Here is a 6,768-nt window from a genome sequence, read left to right as displayed (position 1 = left end):
AAACCCTGATGTAGACGCCGCACTGCGAGAGTTCCTACGAGAGAACTGGGACATTTTCACCTGGCACCCTTCAGACATGCCAGGAATCCCACGCAGGCTGGCCGAGCATAGCTTAAATATCCAAACAGGATTCAAACCTGTCAAACAGGCTCTTCGGCGTTTTTCCAAACCTAAGAGACAGGCCATGGGAGAGGAGCTAGCAAAGCTATTGGAGGCCGGATTCATCAGAGACATAAAACATCCGGACTGGCTAGCAAACCTGGTGATGGTACCAAAGAAGGACAAATCCTGGCGCCTGTGTGTTGATTTTAAAGACCTTAACAAGGCTTGCCCAAAGGATCCCTTCCCCCTCCCCCGCATCGATCAAATTATCGATGCTAACGCAGGACACGATTCATTGCGTTTCCTCGACGCATATTCCGGCTACCATCAAATCAAGATGGCAGAACCAGACCAAGCCGCAACGGCATTTATCACACCATACGGCCCATTCTGCTTCAACATGATGCCCTTCGGGCTCAAAAACGCCAGCGCAACATATCAGCGCATGATTCAGACATGTCTGGCAAGCCAGATCGGCAAAACAGTGGAGGCATATGTAGATGATGTGGTCGTCAAAACAAGACATGTTGAATCTCTAGTAGACGACTTGAGGCTCACATTTGATAACCTCCGAACATACGACATCAAGCTCAACCCGGAAAAATGCGTTTTCGGCGTTCCAGCCGGAAAGCTCTTGGGCTTCATTGTATCCGGTAGAGGAATTGAAGCAAATCCAGCAAAGATCCGAGCTCTGTCACAGCTGGATATCCCAAAGGACCTCAAACAAATACAAAAGTTAACCGGATGCATGGCGGCTCTCAGCCGCTTTATCTCCCGCTTGGGAGAAAAGGCCCTACCCCTTTACCGCCTCCTTCGGTGCACCGAACACTTTGAATGGACGGATGCAGCCACGGCCGGACTCGACGAAATAAAAGCCATTTTGGCAACAAATCCAGTCCTGGCCGCGCCAAACATTGGCGAACCAATGCTATTGTACATTGCAGCAACACATTAGGTTGTAAGCGCAGTGCTCGTCGTCGAACGAGAAATGGACGGACACAAATCCCCCCTTCAAAAGCCGGTCTATTATGTGTCCACTGTTCTCACTCCCTGCAAATCACGGTACCCGCATTATCAAAATATTGCGTACGCGGTATTCATGGCATCCCGGAAGCTACGACACTACTTTCAAGAGTGTTCAATAACAGTAGCCTCAGAAGTACCACTTAACGATATTATAAACAACCGTGACGCAACAGGCCGGATTGCAAAATGGGCCATTGAGCTCCTCCCGTTCGACATAACTTATAAGCCACGGCGAGCCATCAAGTCGCAAGTTTTGGCCGACTTCGTCGCAGAATGGACGGAGGCCGAACTCCCTAAAGAGTACGGCACATATTCAACTTGAATCATGCATTTCGACGGCTCCAAGATGTTGGCCGGACTAGGGGCTGGCGTCGTTTTGACGTCCCCCACAGGAGACACAGTTCAATACGTACTCCAGATTATGTACATAGACTCCAACAATGCAGCCGAATATGAGGCCCTTTTACATGGTCTCCGGATGGCAGTATCCATGGGCATTCAACGCCTAGAGGTGAGCGAGGACTCGAACCTCGCAATATCCCAAATAAATGGAGACTTCGACGCCAAGGATCCAAAGATGGCAGCTTACCGCAACGCCGTCCTAAAAATGTCGGCTCGGTTTGAAGGGCTTGAATTTCACCACATAGTCCGGGAAAATAATCAGGCGGCAGATGTCCTGGCACGCATCGGCACAAAACGCGATGTAGTCCCCCCCAACATCTTCTTGGAAAGGCTGTTAAAGCCATCCGTAGTATGGGAAGGGGAGCCACTCAACAACAGCCCGGACCCACGGTCAAAAAAAAAACAACAGCCCGGACCTAACCGCACTGCCCGACACCGAACATTCTGACATAATCGGCGGCTCTGCCAATGAAATAACACCTCCAGCCCACGAAATAATGGCCGTCATCGCCCAGTGGACAGAACCATTCCTCGCCTACCTTATTAGGCAGGAACTCCCCAAGGACCAAAATGAAGCACGCTGCATAGTGCGGCGATCCAAAGCCTACAAAGTCCATGAGGGAGAGCTTTATAAGAAAAGCACTACCGGAGTCCTTCAAAGGTGCATCTCCGAAGAGGATGGGCGGAACCTCCTGGCTGAAATTCATGCCGGACTCGGCGGTCATCACGTTGCAGCTCGGTCCCTTGTGAGCAAGGCCTTTCGTACAGGCTTTTACTGGCTGACGGCCCGGGCATACGCCCAGGACTTAGTCCAACGATGCACCGGTTGCCAGCTCTTTGCAAACCAAAGCCATATGCCACCCACCGCCCTCCAAACTATCCCCATCACTTGGCCCTTCGCGGTCTGGGGGCTTGATATGGTTGGACCCCTTAAAGGCGGAACCCACAAGCAAAAATACTTACTGGTCATGGTGGATAAGTTCACCAAATGGATAAAAGCCAAGCCTGTTAAGACGGCCGAATCCGGACCTGTGATAGACTTTATATCCGGGGTTGTACACCATTACGGCATCCCCCACAGCATCATCACCGATAACGGCACGAACTTTATGGCCGACGAGGTAAAACTCTGGTGCAAAAACATGGGCATCAAGCTCGATTATGCTTCCGTCTATCACCCACAAACTAATGGCCAGGTCGAACGTGCAAATGGTCTTATCATGAGCGGCATTAAACCCAGATTAGTGCGGTCCCTCAAGGAATCTAACACGCACTGTGTAGAGGAGCTCGACTCCATACTCTAGGGGCCGCGGACCACACCGAATTGCACCACCGGATACACACCATTCTTTATGGTGTACGGCGCAGAGGCAGTTCTGCCTTGCGACATAATTCATGACTCACCTCGAGTGCGCATGTACGAAGAAAGAGAAGCCGAGCTCGATCGGCAGGACAATTTGGACGCATTGGGGGAGGAGCGTGACATGGCAAAAGCCCGTTCCACATTCTATCAATAGCAGGCTCGAACATACCAAAGCAGAGAAGTACGGGCCAAAAATTATAACGTTGGCGAATTAGTTCTACGCCTGCTGGACAAGAAAAAGGACAAACTCAAGCCCAAGTGGGAAGGTCCCTTCATAATTGACCAAGTCCTGACTGGTGGAGCGTACCGCCTGCGAAGTGCATCGGATAACTGACTCGAGCCGAACCCATGGAACGCAGCCCGTCTCCGAAGATTCTATGCCTAGCGCCGGACTCTGTGTTCGTCTCCTTCCTCTGTCCATTTTTATATACTTTCTGTCTTACATTCCTCTTCCTCTCTCTCTCTCTCTCTCTCTCTCTCTCTCTCTCTCTCTCTCTCTTATAGCCTTTAAAAGCTCATAAAGTGATGCACTATCCGCTCTCATTAAACCTGGGGGCTTCTTTAAACAGAAGCTTATTTATATGGGCTTCACGCCCAACACATGCGTCACACTTCCGCATGTACCTTTTATTCACCATTATATGCATCGATATGACTTAAGTTTTGGCCAAGCTGGGTTGCCTGGCTCCTGTGCTTACCCCTACATTCCCGATTGTTCGGCTAGGTGGTAAAGGGAGCACCTCTGCGATTGTTACTGCCGGGTCCGCCGGACGTGTACCTCAGACTGGGTGAAGCCGAAAGCTAGCGTTCTTAAGGGAATATTCGGTCGTTGAACTAAAGATGATCTTTTTTTTATTTATCTATATGCCCCCAGATGTTTTTCCTGCGTTTCTTTTCGCAGCATGGACATGCACTTTAGGGCATGCCTCCCAGGGAAAGGAACCCCTAACGGAACTATTCTCCCTGGAAGATGTTTCTTACTAACCATGTAATATAACATAACTAGTCGGGCACTTGTCTGTTCACGCACTAATGACCCCTACGCCTGGTCTCCATGCATTCCTCGGTTCCTATATAACCGCATGAGAATTCGGACACACTCCGGACCGTCAGGTCCCGAGGCTGAAGCGAAAAGGTCGGCCATGACAAATGATCTACAATCCGGCTAGAAGGCATTATAAATGTCAATTAAATTACATAGTCATTTTGACTGATTGTATTCCTCTTCAATACCATCTAACAGGCTGTCTAATTTACAGTCCTGCTGGGAATACTTTGCAGCCAACTCTACTTGGCCGTATACTAAGCTTACAGGGATCTCCTTCCCATCGGGCCCTATAGGACCGACCTCGGCCATATGGTTGGGGTCAGCCTTTAAGTACCGCGTCTTCACCATGGCCCAGGCCTCCCTCGCGCCCTGACGGCAGGCTGATATCTTCTACAATCGGAAGCGCCGCCGTGCTCCCTTTAGCTTCTCCGCAAGCTCTCCAAGACCTTCGGGCATGGAGACGGATGGCCACAGGGCCTGGGCGACGCCTTGCATCGCCTGCCAAACTCGATCGAGCAGTTGCGAGAGCTCGGGAAGAAGGTCACCCGTAGAACCAGGCATCTCCTCTGCAGGACGACCTGTTAGCACACCTACAGACATTGCTCTGTTAGTCGACTTCCCTGCCGAACTTTCTTTCAAAGGTTTGTTCAAGCACTTACTAAATATGCCGCGCCGAAGCCGCTGATTCTCCTTCACGGAGTCTGACAGCTGGGCACGAACATCTTTCAGCTCGACGCCCAGCTTGGTGTTGGCATCTTGGAGATTGTTCTTCTCCTGCCTCACCTTTGTCAGCACCTTCTCACTAGCCTTTAGCTGGCGTAGGAGGTGTTGCATTTCCGGATTCGATCCGGCACCATCTGCAATTTCATTTATCAGATTCGCACCCATGCCGTGCTTCACAAAATACTTATCTTTCGAAGTGTATATTACCAGAGGGGGTCTCCTTGGGCTCCCCTGCCGCGGCTAGTGCGGCCTCAAGTTGGGCTTTGCACTCTTCCAGCTCCTTGGACAGTAGGGAATTCTTTTCACCGAATCCGATCCGACTAAAGTGGGAGAGACAGACACCCGCTAGCCACCTTATGCAACTAGTGCATGTCAGTCGGTGGAACCAGTCTCACGTAAGCGTACGTGTAAGGACGGTCCGGGCTGCTTCATCCCACGATGCCGCCGAATCAAGATAAGACTAGTAACAAGTAAATTGACAAAATCGACGCCCACAACAACTTGTATTCTACTCGTGCATAGAAACTACGCATAAACCTGGCTCTGATACCACTGTTGGGGATCGTAGTAGAAATTTAAAATTTTCTACGCATCACCAAGATCAATCTATGGAGTCATCTAGCAACGAGGGGAAGAGGAGTGCATCTACATACCCTTGTAGATCGCGAGCGGAAGCGTTCAAGAGAACAGGGATGATGGAGTCATACTCGTCGTGATCCAAATCACCGATGATCCTAGCGCCGAACGGACGGCACCTCCGCGTTCAACACACGTACGGAGCGAGGACGTCTTCCACGCCTTGATCCAGCAAGGAAGAGGGAGAGGTTGAGGAAGAGGGCTCCAACAGCAGCACGACGGTGTGGTGGTGGTGGAGCAGCAGTACTCCGGCAGGGCTTCGCCAAGCTCTTGCGCAGGAGGAGAGGTGTTGGGGAGGGGAGGGGGCTGCGCCTTGGATGTGCTGTGCAGCCCTCCCCATGCCCCTCTATTTATAGGGGAAGGAGGAAGGGGGCCGCCCCCCTGTAGATGAGATCTAGAGGGGGGGGGCGGCGACCAAGGGGAGGGGGCTTGCCCCCCAAGCAAGGGGGGCACCCCCCTTAGGGTTTCCCCCCAACCCTAGGCGCATGGGCCCAAGGGGGGGGGATGCGCCCAGCCCATGTAGGGCTGGTTCCCTTTCCTCTACAGCCCATTAGGCCCTCCGAGATAGGTGGCCCCTCCCAGTGGACCCCCGGAACCCCTTCGGTGGCCTCGGTACAATACCGGTATGCCCCCGAACCTTTCCGGTGACCGTATGACAACTTCCTACATATAAATCTTCACCTCCAGACCATTCTGGAACTCCTCGCGACGTCCGGGATCTCATCCAGGACTCCAAACAACATTCGGTAATCACATAAAAGTCTTCCTAATAACCCTAGTGTAACGCCCTCGATGCGGCTATATCTCCTACGTGTCGAAGCATGACTGTCGGTGTCAAAACCGGCGGATCTCGGGTAGGGGGTCCCGAACTGTGCGTCTAGGCCGGATGGTAACAGGAGGCAAGGGACACGAAGTTTTACCCAGGTTCGGGCCCTCTCGATGGAGGTAAAACCCTACGTCCTGCTTGATTAATATTGATGATATGGGTAGTACAAGAGTAGATCTACCACGAGATCGGAGAGGCTAAACCCTAGAAGCTAGCCTATGGTATGATTGTTGTCTATATTGTCCTACGGACTAAAACCCTCCAGTTTATATAGACACCGGAGGGGGTTAGGGTTACACAAAGTCGGTTACAATGGTAGAAGATCTGTATATCCGTATCGCCAAGCTTGCCTTCCACTCCAAGGAAAGTCCTATCTGGATACGGGACGAAGTCTTCAATCTTGTATCTTCATAGTCCGGGAGTCCGGCTGAAGGTATAGTCCGGCCATCCAGACACCCCCTAATCCAGCAGTAGCCCCTGAACCAGGCTTCAATGACGACGAGTCCGACGCGCAGTTTGTCTTCGGCATTGCAAGGCGGGTTCCTCCTCCAAGTACTTCATAGAAGATTTTGAACACAAAGGTAGTGTCCAGCTCTCCAAAATAAGTTTCCACATATTGCCATAGAGAGAACAATATTTACA

This window comes from Triticum aestivum, chromosome 2A (genome assembly GCF_018294505.1).
Source record: "Triticum aestivum cultivar Chinese Spring chromosome 2A, IWGSC CS RefSeq v2.1, whole genome shotgun sequence".
NCBI lineage: Eukaryota > Viridiplantae > Streptophyta > Magnoliopsida > Poales > Poaceae > Triticum > Triticum aestivum.
Note: the sequence above shows the minus strand (reverse complement) of the source record.